This window comes from Trachypithecus francoisi, unplaced genomic scaffold, assembly GCF_009764315.1.
Source record: "Trachypithecus francoisi isolate TF-2019V2 unplaced genomic scaffold, Tfra_2.0 Lachesis_group7, whole genome shotgun sequence".
Taxonomy (NCBI): Eukaryota; Metazoa; Chordata; class Mammalia; order Primates; family Cercopithecidae; genus Trachypithecus; species Trachypithecus francoisi.
Window position 1 is genome coordinate 3140689 of NW_022681472.1, and position 17013 is coordinate 3157701.

Genomic DNA, 17013 nt, shown 5'->3' on the forward strand with positions numbered 1-17013 from the left:
AAAGCTATATCACATATATTTTCTCCTATGCATTTCCTAAAAGTTTTATAGTTTTACTTTTTAAGTTTAAGTCCATGACACATTTTGGGTTAATTTTTGTACAATGTTTGAGACTTAGGTTGAGGCTCATTTTATTTTGCCTTTGGATGTCCAATTGCTCCAGCACCATTTGCTCATAAGCTATCTTTACATCATTAAATTGCTTTTGCAACTTTGTCAAAAATCCATGGGACATATTTGCATGGGTTGACTTCTGGGTTCTTTAGTTGGTCCTGTGATATACATGTTTATCCCTCTGCCAATACTACACAGTCTTGATTAATATAGTTATATAAGCCTTGAAATTGGGCACTGATTCTTCCCACATTATTATTCTTTTTCAAAATTATAGCTATTTTCATCCCTTCATCTCTTCATATATCTTTTGGAATAGTCTGTTTATATCTACAAAAACTTTTGCTGAGATTATGATAGAAATTGTGTTAAACCTGTTTATCAGTTTTGGGGAGAATTGGCATCTTTCCTACTTGAGTCTTCCAATCCATCAACACCGTATGTTTCTCTGTTTATTAAATTATCTCCTTTTCCATCAGCATTGTGTAATTTCTGGCTTACAAGTCCTGTGTATGATTTGTTACATTCATACTGTTTCTTTCATTCTTTTTTTTTTTTTTAATCAATTTTAATGGTGTTGCATTTTTACTTTCCACTGAAAGGCCGTGTGTCCATGTGTTTATTGCTGGTACATAGAAATACAATACGTTTCTTTATGTTTATTTTGTGTCCATGACCTTGCTGAGCTCACTTATTAGTTCTAGTTGTTTTTTCTCTTCAAGTTCTCTGTGGCTTTATATGTAGACCGTGTGTCATCTGCAAATAGGGGCTGGTTCATGAGCTTCTTCTCTGATCTGTGGCCCTTTGTTTCCTTTTCTTGCCTTTTTACAATGGCTCGATAGAGCTTCCAGCACTATGTTGAATAAGAATGTTACGGTAGACATCTTTACTTTGTTCTCAACCTTAGGGGGAAAACATTCAGTCACTCACTTCTAATATTAAGTATAATGGTAGCCTCAGGGTGTTTGTAGACATTCTTTATCAAGCAGAGGAAGTTTCTCTCTATTCTTAATTTTTTGAGAGTTTGTAAAAATCATGAATGAGTATTGAATTTCGTTAACTGCTTTTTCTGCATTGTTTGGTACAATCATGTGATTTTTCTTGGGGGTATAGCTCAGGGGTAGAGCATCTGACTACACAGTCATGTGATTTTTCTTTTTTTAGTCTGCATTATAGTGGATTGCAATGATTGCTTTTCAAATACTGAGCCAGCATTGCATCTTCGAAATAAAACCCAGTTGGTACTGAGTGTAATTCTTTTTACATATTGTAGGACTATATTTGCTAATATTTTGCTAAATATTTTTATACTATATTCCTGAGGGACACCAGGCTTTGTTGCTTTTGTTGTACTGTGTTTTTCTAGTTCTGAACTGGGATGTGTTCTTCTATTTTCTGAAATGATTCTGTAGAGTTGGCATCAATTCTTCTTTACATGTGTGGTAGAATTCTCCAGTGACACCACCTGGACCTGAAGATTTCCTTTCTGAGAGTTTGTTAATTATGAATTAAATTGTCTTAATAGTTTCAGGGCTAACACAATGATCTTTGAAATAATTATTTAGTATTGTAGTAGTTTGAGTTTTTCAAGGAATTGCTTCGTATCATCTAATTTGTCAGATTTATATGTATAGAGTTGTTCATTGTATTCCCTTATTATCATTTTTTTGAACAGTTTGAATTAAGTTTTATTTGCTCTCTCATTTCACAATAATCTCCCTCATAAACGTCTTCTACAAACAGAGCATATATCCTGGGTGTGTAATACAAAGTTAGGAGTTAATTATTTTTTCCAAGCAGGTTGTAAAGTATCAGTGTATCACATGAGAGTTCCCCTAATAGGGAACCAAATTTAAAACAAAACAATCATTTTAAATTTACCAAGTAGAGAATTTTTTCAGTAATCATTCATCTCTATATTCACATTCTAAGTATTTTCTTGTGATAAACAAACTGATTCAAATGATTTAAGCTATCCCACCATTTAACAAGAAAAGCCTCTATAATCATTGGAAACCATGGTGTTCTCTTAATTTTACAACTAGCTGCTGTTTTCAGAAGTTCTTTGAGTTCTTCCTTTGAGAAAACTTTTAATCTCATTGGGATCTAGACTCCAGACTCAAAGTGACATTCTTCCTCACAAATAAAATGTAATCAATTTCATGTTCACCCCAGATACCATCAGACCGAGCCTCATAGTGAATTCGTGTTCAATAATTAATTTCTTCTGGAGGAACTGCTTCCATGGGGATTCCTAACTCAGCTTTCAGATGCTTCTATGCTGCTTGCCTTACTTCAAGGTCATCACTTTCCTCAAGCTTGCCTGAATTGCCTAATGGATGACCACAACAAGTATTGGTAAAGCAACCTGGAAAGGTAACCTTAGCATCTGATCTTTCCTCTAGCAGGAGCTTATTTTTGGTGTTGAATAAACCAATGACTTTCTTCACAGAATTGGAAAAATCTGCTTTAAAGTTCATATGGAACCAAAAAAGACCCCACATTGCCAAGACAATCCTAAACCAAAAGAATAAAGCTGGAGGCATCATGCTATCTGACTTCAAACTATGCTACAAGGCTACAGTAACCAAAACAGCTATAGTAACCAAAATATCTCTGTTATGGTACTGGTACCAAAACAGAGATATAGACCAATGGAACAGAACAGAGTCCTCAGAAGTAAGACCACACATCTACAGCCATCTGATCTTTGACAAACCTGACAAAAATAAGAAACAGGGAAAGGATTCCCTATTTAATAAATGGTGCTGGGAAAATTGGCTAGCCATAAGTAGAAAGCTGAAACTGGATCCTTTTCTTACTCCTTATACGAAAAGTAATTCAAGATGGATTAGAGACTTAAATGTTAGACCTAAAACCATAAAAACCCTAGAAGAAAACCTAGGGAATACCATTCAGGACATAGGCATGGGCAAGGACTTCATGTCTAAAACACCAAAAGCAACGGCAACAAAAGCCATAATTAACAAATGGGATCTAATTAAATTAAAGAGCTTCTGCACAGCAAAAGAAACTACCATCAGAGTGAACAGGCAACCTACAGAATGGGAAAAAATTTTTGCAAGCTACTCAGCTGACAAAGGGCTAATATCCAGAACCTATAAAGAACTCAATCAAATTTACAAGGAAAAAACAAACAACCCCATCAAAAAGTGGGGAAAGGATATGAACAGACATTTCTCAAAAGAAGACATTCATACAGCCAACAGACACATGAAAAAATGCTCATCATCACTCGCCATCAGAGAAATGCAAATCAAAACCACAATGAGATACCATCTCACACCAGTTAGAATGGCAATCATTAAAAAATCAGGAAACAACAAGTGCTGGAGAGGATGTGGAGAAATAGGAACACTTTTACACTGTTGGTGGGATTGTAAACTAGTTCAACCATTGTGGAAAACCATGTGGCGATTCCTCAAGGATCTAGAACTAGAAATACCATCTGACCCAGCCATCCCATTACTGGGCATATACCCAAAGGATTATAAGTCATGCTGCTATAAAGACACATGCACACGTATGTTTATTGCAGCACTATTCACAATAGCAAAGATTTGGAATCAACCCAAATGTCCATCAGTGACCGACTGGATTAAGAAAATGTGGCACATATACACCATGGAATACTATGTAGCCATAAAAAAGGATGCGTTTGTGTCCTTTGTAGGGACATGGATGCAGCTGGAAACCATCATTCTCAGCAAACTATCACAAGAACAGAAAATCAAATATCACATGTTCTCACTCATAGGTGGGAATTGAACAATGAGATCACTTGGACACAGGAAGTGGAACATCACACATCGGGTCCTATTGTGGGGAGGGGGTGGGGGGAAGGGATAGCATTAGGAGATATACCTAATGTAAATGACGAGTTAATGGGTGCAGCACACCTACATGGCACATGTATACATATGTAACAAACCTGCACGTTGTGCACATGTACCTTAGAACTTAAAGTATAATAATTTAAAAAAGAAAAAGACACTAAAAGCCCAATGCAATAATCATTTTTCAGTGTTCTCATTCAGGTGACAATTCTTCTCGGTCTCAGACCCAATTTTATTGTCATTTTCATCAATAAGGTTACACGTGGCTGCCAAGAGCTGAAACTATTGCTCATAGAGGTGGCTGGTATTTATTTCAAGCATTGTTACAGAACATCAGATTTGTCCTAGAACACTGAACAGCCTCCAGCTTGAACACCAGCCAGCCCAGGTGTGTGCCCCTTTGGGTTCTGTCCTCTGCATGCACCGGCCTCTTATCCTTCTGATGTTTGCAAGGAAAGTGAGATCTCCAGTTTCCTTCCTGATTTTGACATTTTGGGTTTTCTCCCTTAGTCCTTTGTCAATTTTGCTAGAGGTTTGCCAAGTCTATAGATCTTTTCAATGTACTAACTTTAAAAAAACCTGACATTCTTTCTTATTTTTCTCTTCTCAGTATCATTGATTCCTGCTCTTATTGTTATTTCCTTCCTTCAGCTTGCTTTAGTTAATTTTGTTCTTTTTCTAGGTTCTTGGGGTGGGAAATTAAATTATTAATTTGAAACTCTTCTGTTTTCTAATGTATACACTTAGTGGTATAAACTTCCCTTCCAGCACGACTTTAGCTGTTTCCCACAAATTTTAATATGCTGTATTTTCATTTTCATTGACTTCAATGTATTTTTTTAGTTCTCTTGAGACGTCCTATTTGATCCATGGATTTTCAGAGGTGTTTCAGAGAGTTTTTAGTTTTCACATGTTTGGATATTTTCTCATTTTTGATTTCTGGTTTGTTTCTATGTGGTCAGAGAATGACTTCAATTCATTTAAATTTGTTGAGATTTTAAAAAATGGCACAGAATGTGGTTTATCTTGGTGTATTTTCTCTGGATCTCTGAAAAAAAAGTACGCTCTGCTCGTTAGGGGAAATATTCCATAAATGTTGATTAGAACTTGTAGTGTTGTTGATTTATTCCATTTTCTTGATGATCTTCTGCCTAGTTGTCCTAACAATTGTTGAAGGACAGATGTTGAAGTTCTAGTTGTTCTAACAGTTGTTGAAGGACAGATGTTGAAGTCTTCAACTATAATTATGGATCAGTATATTTCTTTAAGTTCTGTCAGTTTTAGCTTCACATATTTTGTGGCTTTGTTTTTTGGTGCATACACATTTAGGATTACTATGCCTTCTGATGGATTGACTTTTTATTATTATGTAATGTCCCTCTCAGTTGCTGGTATTTTTTCTTTTTCTTTTTACTCTTTAGCCTACTTTATCAGATATTAATGTAGCTACTCCTCCATTCCTTTGATTAATATTTGCATAATATATGTTCTTCCATCCTTTAACCTTCCACCTATATCATTATGTTTGAAATGAGTTCCTTATAAACAACATATAGTTAGGTTATGTTTAGACTATATGCAGATATTTATAAGTTAGGAGTTAAGTATGTTTTATATTTTGGTTTCTGTTTGTTCTCTGTTTTTCTTTCTTAGAAAGGACTTAGAAAGAACTTAGAAGACGTAAGAGAAGGAAAGTCTGTTGTATTTACCCATATTCTCACTTACTGTGTCTTTTCTTCCTTCCTGAGGTACCAAGATTTCTTCTTTCATTCTTTCCTTTCTGGTTAGAGAACTCGTAGCCATTCTTTTAGGGTAGTCCTGTTGGCAACAAATCCTCTTGGTTTTCCTTAATTAGAGGATCTTTTGAATTTCCTTTTATTCTTCAAGGATATTTTCACTGGATGTAGATTTTTAGTCTAACGATCCTCTTCTTTCAGCACTTGAATCACTGTGCCATTCCTCAGGCCTCCATGGCTACTGATGAGAAGTCTGTCACTTGAATTGTTTTCCCCTTATAAATGAGGTATTGTTTTTCTTTAGATTTTTAAAGAAATTTGCTTTGCTTTGTCCTAGTTGTTGGAAGTTTAATTATGATGTTTTTAATTATGACTTGATTCCTTTGGGTTTATCCTATTTTGGATTCACTTTGCTTCTTTAATCGAAGGCTTGTCTTTTGTTAAATTTACAAAGTTTTGGGCCATCATTCCTTTGGGCACTTTTCAGGCATGTCCGCTTTCTCCTCTCCTTCTGAGACTCTGTTGACACAAATGTTAGAGGTTTTGTGACAGTACCACAGGTCTCTGAGAATCTGCTTTCTATTTCTTTCAGTCTGGTTTCTTGGTTATTCAGATTGGGTACATTCTACTATTTTGTCCTCTTCACAGATTCTTTTCTCTGTCCCTTCCATTCTGTTGAGACCATCCATTGAGTTTTTTATTTTGGTTATATTTTTCAGTTCTAAAATTTTTATTTGTTTTTTTTTTTTTCTATTTCTTATGGCGACTTTCTGTTTCTTTGCCAAGACTATGTTTTCATTGGTTTCAAGCATGCTTGTATCTATTGATCAAAGTATTTTTATCTTGGCTGCTTAAAAATTTTTGTCAGGTAGTGTTAGCATCTGTGTCATCTCAGTGTAGGCATGCTGTGATTTTCTTTCATCATTCAATTTAAGATCTTCCTTTTCCTTGTTATAATGTGTGATTTCAGACAGAAACCCAAACACTTAAGTATTATGTAATGAGACTCAAGATCTTATTTAAACCCTTGATTTTGGTGAGCGTCCTCTGACACTGCTGGGGACAGGGCAGGGGAGGGTGCTGCCTCATTACCTCGAGGTTGGATAGAAGCCCAGGTTTTCCACTCAGTCTCCACTGACAGTGGGGGTGTCTCCTCACTGCTCTGGGTGTTGGGACTTCCATCGATATGTCCTTGGTTGTGAAGAAGAGGACCGTTCCTCATGAGGCCTCCCCTGACACCACGGCAGAGATAGTCTCATTGCAGTGGGCTACAGTGACATTCCTGACTCTCCTCTAGGCCTCTCTGACACCAGCACAGCTGGCAGAGGGAGGGGCACTTCATTAGTGCTGAGTGGGAGTGCAAGTCCAGCCTCCCCATGTGGTGTCCACTGACACCACCCTGGTGGGGTAGGGAGCAGAATGGATGGGGCACCCCCTTATAACCCAGAGAGAGTGGGAATCTAGGCTCCCAACCTGGCCTTTGTTGACATGGTATGAGAGTGGGATCATCGTTATTTCTGTGGTGTTTGGCTGGGGCAGGGAGGTTATCTTGTGAAAGTTTTCTGTCTTGATAGGCTGCCTCTTTCCTGGTCCCTTACCTAGGGAGGATCAGCTTTCCTTGGGGCTTTTTAATGCCTCTTCCTGTTGGCACTTCCCGGTTGCCAGCTTCTTCAGCTTTAAGTCCAGGATATGCGAAACAAAAAGAAAACACAGGAAACCCATATCATGTTTCTCAGGTCTCTAGCTAGCCTGGCTTCTTCTCTGTACCTTTCAGTGTTTTATATGTAATGTCCAGCGTTCTTAGTTGTACTTGGTGGCAGGAGACAGGAAGAGCACACCTACTTCATCTTCCCAGAAGTCCTGTCTTAGCTTTCAAATGTCTGCCAAGTAGCATAAACAGCAAGTGGAAAGCAGACAGTCTGAGACTTTGTATGCAAATTCATAATCATGATCCAATAATGTCCACTTTCAGAGAGGACTTGGAATTCCTTTATGGTTGCTTACAGTGCTGTGGGTGTTAATGTTCCCTTCCAATAAGAGTCACTTTCCACTAGCTTATTTTATATTGGGTTATTCTAGGACCCTTGCACTGAATTACCAAAGAACAGCCAAGGCAGACAAGCGTAAATTTGCTTAGCAGCAATCGCTTAAAAGTGAACCTAAATGCTGCTGCAAACAATGGCTAAGTTTCTGGAGTGGGGAGCTCAGATCATCCAGTCTCTTAGGGAAGGGGAGGGTATGAGTGTTGAACATGGAGACTTCATAGCTCACATCATTAAGCAGTGATAGATTTAAGTGACTGTTCCTGGACAAGACACATTAGTAGCTTTCCTGTGGCACTTCATAATGAGCAGTTAATTTTAGCCTGCTCAAAGGAGGAAGGCGTCTCTGCTGGCTTACCAGCTCAGTTTTCAGGGAATCACTATAGTGACAAATACTGTTATAAAATATACAGAGGAAAGTGATTAATAAGTGCCCAGTAATGATGAAGTGTTGCCAGATTTCCTGTGAAATGGAGAAGTGGTATGAAGACCAGGCCATCTATTGGCATCTCTTGTAATGAGTGATTAATGTGCCTTTGAACCCAACTTTTCCATTTGTATGTTGTTTCTAACCAGGGATAGAAATGGAAACTATTTATCTTTGGATCCAAACCCTAGACACATTTAGGTGTTCAGAATTCATAAAAGCGAAGACTAAGAATGGATTAAAGTGACTTTGGAAATGTAGATTATTTTAGAAGTTATTGATGCACCTGACCCAGAACAAAATACTCTGGTTCAAATTACAGCTACTCCTACACAGCAGTTGATTCCCATCACCATCACCACTGCACGTCACAAACCAGAAGTCTTATGCTTGGCACATGAATATTCCAAATGCCCCAGTCCAAGCTAGCCCTACTCGTTTGTGACATGGAATTTAGTTTTCTGAATGTAACTTACTCTGGTATTGCAGAGCCAGGCCCAGAGTAAGTGCTCAACAAATGTTTAATGAATGAATGGACTATGGGAGACACGCAGACTCCATGGCCCCAAAGCAAAAGGAAGGTTGGAGTCAATTTCAATTTGGCCCATAAAATTGAGTTGGCCTTCAGATGAGTAAAGACATTTATTTAAGTTCAGGGTTCCGGGTGTACTTTTCTCATAAGACTTGAGCTTTAGAAACAACCATGAATCATTATGGATACTATGGCTTGGTCTTCAAGAAACACAATACTGTTAACAATGTTACTTCCACCTCTCCAACACACATGTGCACACACACACACACACACACACACACGTTTCCCTTTCAACTTCTAGATGTGTTTCATTGTTTGTGGTGGTACATTGGTACGTTGTTACAGTGTTTGTGGTGGTACAAGTGTTACAGTGCTTTATGTAACACTTTGGCATTTCCTTGTGTCATAGTGTCTTACAGTTTAGTTGAGTTGTCTACATAGAGACAAGTGGCCCCCGGGTTCATGACAGTTACAGTTGGGTTCTATTGCATTCAGGAGAGTCACTCAACCTCAGTGGTTTTACCAGACTTGTTGTGAACAGTGTCATAGAATACACCTGGCTGCAAAAGAGCCTGGGAGAGGTTTTTTTTTTCTTTTTTTTTTTGTAATAGCAATGTTGCTGCCCCAGACAAAATTGGGTTAGGTTGATTAAAAAAAGAAGATAAAAAGAGAATGGCTATTTAGTTGGCAATCTGTATTTTCCGACATACTACTGAAGTATGTATTTATATCCACTCATTTACCCTGGGCTGGAGAGCCTCCAAGCATTAATTTTTTAATGCTCGTTAGCATGAAAACACAATGACACACTTACTTTTTTTCTTTGGAGGGATGGCAAGGAAAATCTGTGAACTTGCTTTCTGGCCAAATGAGTTAACCAAAGATGGGAACATTTATTTGTTGGAACAGTTGTGTATCAACATCAAACTGAAAACAGAATTATAGTAATATATATTCTTAGAGAAATAGGGAATGCTAAGTTAAAGGCAGCATTCCTGCTCACAGCAGCTAACAGTGAACCTACCTAGGAAGAGATGGCAGATGTCAGTAAACTGCTCTGCTAGGACAGGGCCTCTGGAGTCTTTGCTGGCTACAGAATTCTGGGATTCTATGACCCCCCCCCCCCCCAACTGTGGAAATGCATTTGAAAATAAGCCATCTGTAATCACTCACCTGGGGTGAGCTCGGGAGCTGGGGTTCTTACCTACGAAAATGATTTATTCAGCCCTTGATGTTTTCTTGATTTTCTGTATTCTCACCCTGCTCTCATTCCTTAATTTAGCTTCTTTTCCCATTTTCCATGGTTTCTGACCTCATAAAGACCATCCTACTGTGTAAGCATTCAAACCCATAGTAGAAATGATCAGGAAAGTGATCCCATTCCCCATCTCAGAAAGATCTGTGAGAGTTCCACTGCTATCATCGACTTTTAGCCCCATGTTCTTCCATCGTGAAAAATTACAACCATTTGCTATTGTTCACTAACTATCTCTCCCCCACCAGTCCATTTTCAGCCACTGTATCTTTCATATGAAAGGACATGGCACAAAAGACTTGCCACAGTTGAAACCCTTTATAATACATGAAAACATTTGTTGAAGTTGCTTATTTTTAAAAATAATGTGACCTCTTCTTTATAACTGTATAACATTTAAAAATAATGTGACCATTCTTGACTCTACAAATTTCAGGTTTGTACATTGGATGAAAATCTATATTTTTAAGTTGCTGTGTTGGACAATAATAATGACTCATATTTTTTGAGCGCTTAATATATGCCCATTGAAGCCTTTACATGTGATATCAGTTAGGTTTTGTTTGTCAGTTAGCAAATGACTACAGAACTAGTGCCTTTTTATGAATGAAATGATTGTGCACCCCACCACCAAATTCATATGCTGAAGCCCTCCTCCCCAGTGCAATGGCATTAGGAGGTGGGGCCTCTGGGAGGTGATTAGATTTAAATGAGTTTATGAAGGTGGAGCCCCAACAATAGGATCAGTGCCCTTATAAGAAGAGGAAGAAAGTGCAGCCTCTGTGCTGTGTGAGGACACAGTGAGAAGGCACCCACTTGCAAACTAGGAAGTGTGCCGTCACCAAGGACAGAACCTACTGGCACCATGAACTTGGACTGAAAATAACTGTGTGTTGATGAATCCACTCAGCCTATGGTATTTCGTATAGTAGCCTGAGTTTGGCTTAAACCAAGAACCATTTATTATTCCTCATGAATCTCTGGGTGGATGGGGCTCAGCTTGACCGATCTTGGCTGGGCTTGACCTTTTATCTGTGGTCAGCTGGAGGGTGGTGTGGCTGAAGCTGGTTGGTCTCAGAGAGCTTCACTCACATCTCTCACAGTTAACCATCGCATGGCAAGAGTCATAGGGCAATTGGGCCACTTGTCTCTCATCACCCACCAGCCTGGCTTCATTGTGTTCACAGGGTGGCAATGGGTTCCCAAGAGGGGAGGTGAAAGAATGCATGGCCTCCTGAGGCTGACTCAGAAATGGCAGGATGCTACTTCCACCCAGTTCTATCAGCCAGAATGTCACAGGGCCAGCTCAGACTCAAGGAAGAGACTCTGCCTCTTGATGGGAGGAGCTGCAGAACCACATTGCAAAGACATAGATGACATAGGGAGAGATGGAGGTGTGGACATTTTTAATCTCCCTCACATGTGTTAACGCTGTTAATCCAGCAGTCCTGTGAGGCTGCATGATATACTCTTATACCCATTTTATACATGAGGAAAGTGAGGCTTAGCAGGGCTAAGGAACAGCATTCAGAACTAGGACTCAAGCATTCTTTCTCTAGAATCTGTTCTCTTACCTATTCCCTCACTTTAGACTAGATATCAAAACTAGACATCAAAGTCAACTCATGTTAATTTCACCACCACATAGAGAAATTCCAGAAAGCAACAGCCATCTAAAAGGGTTTTGAGGAAGGTTCATAAACTGTTCATGGCTCACTTAGAGAAATGCAGTCAATGTAGATTCATGACTGCACCTCTCTCCTTCCATGCTTTCTTCAGAGGCAGCACCAAACATTTCTGAATATCACTGTGCTCTGAGTGTCCAAACAGCCACTATTTAAACTCTCAAGTGTCCTGGATCTGTCTCTGTGACTGTCCCTAGCAAATATACTCCCAGATTGTCCCAGATGTTGGTGGTCTGATCATGGCAAAGGCCATGGACAGATTCAAGCAGTTACTTCTCAATTACAGGCAGGCTGAGACTCCCAGAGAACACAGCGGGCACTTTGAGGACAAGGCCACGGATGAGGGTGTCTGTGTTATAAGAAGTGAATCAGTTGCCATCAGATGTGTCCAGTCATGGTTGCTGAGGCTTCTGGGCCCCTCCTTTGTTTTGCAAATATCACCAACCCTGGGGTCTTGATACTTTGACAAATATGGGGACACAAAATCTGCTGATGTCTCCAGGGAAAACAAGAAAAAAGATGGATCTGGCTTTCAAATGCCTGGGAGGCCAACAGATCTCAGCCAGGGCTGTGCGGCAGAGTGGAAGGATGTGTTTGCCCAGAATCCCAGCTCCATATTGGTCCTGGAGTGTTAAAGAAGAGGTGTTGAGTTCTCTGTCCCTAGACTTCTCTTCCCTGACTCCAGGCCTGTATCCCAGGATGAGGATGGATTTATGATATCTGGAAGTGCTGAAGTGAGAGTAATGAGGCCTCGGCAGCATGGAGAGAATTATTTGTGCTCTGCTGGAGAAGAAGTTAGAAGAGCAGCAGTCATGCACTGGTCCTCCCAGGTCTTGGCACCCTGTCTGGGTTGAGCCATGTAAGCTGGCACATCCTGAAAAGAATAGGTTTTCTGTAGAATAAATAATCACTTTCTCAGGACAGTGACTAATGGAGAGCCCTAATCCTCCAGTACAAGTTTCTGCATCACCATGAGATTGAGAACTTCCTGGCCAGCGACCACAAGTTGCTGATGGGCAATAATGCCAAGACTGACTTTCTGCACTCAGTCGATGACAAAAATGCTGAGATTTCAAATGCATCTCCTGGAGAGCAGACAGGCAAATGTAGAGCCAGTAGGGAGCCTGAACATCAAGATGGCTGTGAAGTCAAAGGTGGGCTCCCAGGTTAGAGCTGCCGTGCACACATACCTGCTCTCAGCCTGAAGTAGCTTTGGAGTCAGTGACATTTTTATTGACTCAAATAAAAACGATCACTTCCCAGGTGTATGCTTTGAAAAACAAGTGGCCTGAGGAAATTGTACCAGAGCAGCAAATGACAATGGACTGACAGTTGACTTTGTGGACAAGAGACACATTACAAAAACATGAGGAAATGAAGACAGACCCTGCCCAAGTCAGATACTCAGACATCAAGTCAGGAGCCTGGAGGGAGAGGGTTTTGTATGTGACACACGGGGCCACAGAAGTGAAATAACTTTGTAACAGTGGGGAGCACTCTGCACACATTCCCATCAGAAGGGCCCATGACAGAGTTTGGATGTTGCCTTACTCAAATGTCGTATTGAATTGTTATCCCCAGTGTTGGAGGTGGGGTCTGGTGGGAGGCGATTGGATCATGGGGATGAATTTCTCATGAATGGGTTAGCACCATCCATCCCATGATACTGAGTGAGTGCTCATGAGATCTAGTCATCTAAAAGTGTGTAGTACTTCTTCCTCTCTCTCTTGCTCCTGCTCCCACTTCCCCTTCTGCCATGATTGGAAGTTTCCTGAGGCCTCTACAGAAGCCCAGCAGATGCCAGCATTGTCCTTCCTATACAGCCTGTGGAACTGTGAACCAACTCACCCTCTTTTTCTTTTTTAAACCAGGTATTTCTTTATAGCAATGCGAGAATGGACTAAAACAGCTCAGAACCACCTAATTTTTTTTTTTTTTTTTGAGACGGAGTCTCGCTCTGTCGCCCAGACTGGAGTGCAGTGGCCGGATCTCAGCTCACTGCAAGCTCTGCCTCCCGGGTTTATGCCGTTCTCCTGCCTCAGCCTCCCGAGTAGCTGGGACTACAGGCGCCCGCCACCTTGCCCGGCTGTTTTTTTGTATTTTTTAGTAGAGACGGGGTTTCACCATGTTAGCCAGGATGGTCTCGATCTCCTGACCTCGTGATCCGCCCGTCTCAGCCTCCCAAAGTGCTGGGATTACAGGCTTGAGACACCGCGCCTGGACAGAACCACCTAATTATTAGTAGTGCCTCCTCCTCTCTCTTCCTGAGGAATGTCTGCAAGGACAAACTGTTCTCTATTTACTAAAAGCTAAGTGAGCACTCCTGTATAATTCTTTAAAATGTTGGGATCAGAAGTGTTAGTGCTGCTCTATTTTTGTCTTACCAGTACTCATTTTGTTCAGTGTCCAAACACTCTCACTTAGAAAAGTACTGGAAACAGATGAGATGCCAGCCTAGGAGGCAGTCTCCCCTCCACACAGAGCCCCCACTGACCATCACTGCACTGTCAATCAGGGCAGTGTAACAGGGAAGAGACAGCAGCACCGTGGGACCCTGAGCCTTGGTTGAACTTGCGAACGCAAAGCAAAACGAGGAAAACAAAGGCTCTCCATGGAAAAGGAGCTGATTTATCATGAATTTTATTGTAGTCATATGACAGAGTACCTCACCGAAGACAGATAAATGGGTGGAAAGCTATTCCCTGGAGGTGTTAGACAAGAAAAGCTCTGTAGCAATGTGAGTTTGGGAAATGTTGAGTTAAGCAAGTTACATAAATTTCTTTCCTGCAGGATTTCTCAGAATATTCTTATCCTAATGTGCACTGCGAGTCTCCAAGACGGGAATATGTTATGCAGGACTTCCCAAATTCATGTAGCCACAGGACTCCTGTTTTTCCTTCCTCCACAGGCAGTGGCTTGGTGCTGTGGATAAGCATGTGGGCTCTGGGATCAGCCTGTCAACCTGAATCTAGGATCTCTCGCCTCTGAGCTGTGTGGCATTGGACACGTCAATTAACCTCTCTCAGCTTTGGTTTCCTAATCTCTAAAATGAGTATAACAGTAGCACCTGCCTAATAAGGTTTTTGTAAGGGTGTGGAAAATAAATTAGTTAATTCATATGAAGCATTGCATTTATCGCATGACCTCAGAGACAGTTAAAGCTTAGCAAGTTATCCATAGAAAGCACCTTGCAAACTGAGTGTTGCATCGTGAGCACTTTTCAAAATTATCAGTGTAATGGACGTTAGGGTGGCAGCTTAGCATCTATGACCTCCCCCACCACCGGCTGCCCCAGCCACAACTATTGGTTTAGGTTGGCCTAATTAGAAGGCTGCTCAAGAATGTTCTTTGATGGTTGAGAGGAGGACATCCCTTTGCATCTGAGTGATGGTGGGTGGGCATTGGACCTGGAATCGCTGTGGGCAATTTACTCTAATGAGACGAGTCAGCCTGGGAGGGAGCATGCACCCTGAGGACGGCAGACCACAGATGCACCCTCAGCAAACCTCCCTGGAAGTGTGCCCCTCCCCTGGACTTGCTCAGTCAGGAGAGCCTGTAAATTCCTTGTAGGTGAAGTAAGTATGAGTAAGGTTTTCTGTGACCAGCCATCTGCAGCCTCTCACCTGATAGAGTGGGGAAGCTGGTGGTGAAGTGGGGGAGCAGCTATGGGGTACAAATACAGCCCAGCTCTTCAGAATGGGCTGCACCAGCTCCCAGCTCTCATGTGACTGCTCTGCTTCTTAGTTTCCTCAATAATGAAAGGGAGATATCAAAATCTTCTACCTAAACCTTATGGTAAAGGTGAGGTGCAAAGGAGAGAAGGTGTGCAAAAACACTTTGGAGACAGTCAAGTATTCTATAAAGGCAAATGTTTATAGCAATAGTGGAAACTCGACCACTTCTTGATTTAAAACAGTTACGCTGTGGTGGTACAAGATTTTTGGCTAATGCTAAAATAAGAACATAAAAGCCAGCTGTCAAAATATTATAATTGGTTTCTGTCGAACCCGAAGGCTTTAAATTCTGTGATGCTATAAGTTTAAGGGCTTATCTATGGATTTCTGCCATTTTATAATACTCTATCCCATTTAAAATTCTATCACTGTGAATACTTCAAAAGGGACTCTGGAAAGTATTCACATATAACTGACGAGTCTCACGTTATGGTAAGTTAACTTTTTTTAACTTTTAAACTCTGTGAAATATTAGTTGTCACTTATCCTTATTTTTAATTCAACTAAATGGACCAACTACTATTTGATAAAAGGTAGTGAAATTTTCACTTCTAGTTTTAGAAAGTTTTAACCAACAGTATAGTATGGTGGAAAGTTAGTAAAATGAATCATCTACAAACGGTAAGAAGAAACAAATTCTGCAATGACTTTAATGAAGTTGAAACTTTAAATTATTAGCAATAATAGCCTTCTAGTATTTATTGAGGAAGACAGTTCTCCATGGGTTTCTTGCATGTCTGCAAGTCTTGCTGGGTATTTCAAGAATGCAAGGCCCTGGCTGCCCTTTAGCCTGGCCATTTCTCAGGTTGTGTTTGCAGTGAGTAACCTTGAGGAACTGGGTAAGGTCTCCTTCCAAGACAAAGAGTGGACTGACTTACTGTTTGATGGGACAATGGTGTGTTCCCCAAGCTCAGTGCTCGTCAGATGTGGCGCAAATCCACTGCATGTAAAACATCCATCTGGGCCTCTCCATGCCAACCCCATACACATTCAGGAAAAGGAGAACTGTTATATGCATGAGTCCTGAGTAATAAAGTCCTGAGTAATAAAGTCCCATGTCTCTGATCCAGGGGTCTCATGTCTTCTGCCAGCATCCATGAAACCAAAATAGGCTAACCTATTAGCTTACAAGGAGGGTAAAGGCAGATCCTAGACTTTCCATAGGTATTGAGATTTTTGGTGATTTTGTATAATATCTGATTTATTTTCATAAAAATTTCCTTGTTAAGAATTCACTCCTATGATATTCTTTGTGGGCGCCTGGCATCTTCGTTAACCAGCAGAGGGAGCCCTTGCTGATTAATTAGATGCAGGCAAGCTTTCCTTGTTTTACACATGCCAGATACCTCACAGAAAAATCCACTTACAGTTATCACAATGCTGTTAGTACACAGAAAAAATGTAGGACATGATAGTAGCATCCTTTACTTAGGCTTCAGAGCATAGAAGATAAAAATACTACCTTTTCCAAGGGGACCTCCCAGGTAGAAGGAAGTTCGGGAATGTGCATTACCACTCTAAAAGCAGTTGAAAGGAATATTTTCTAAATAAATAATTACTCTGAAGTTGCTAGCAGTGAAAGGAGAGCTCCTGAATATAATAATATATTTGTCTTTGGAACTCTAGAA

The 17013-nt window shown here is 40.5% G+C and overlaps 1 pseudogene; it reads right to left on the reverse strand.

The window, feature by feature from the left end:
- Positions 1–2034: 2034 nt before the first annotated feature.
- LOC117079384 lies at positions 2035–4328 on the reverse strand (annotated as a pseudogene).
- Positions 4329–17013: the final 12685 nt, after the last annotated feature.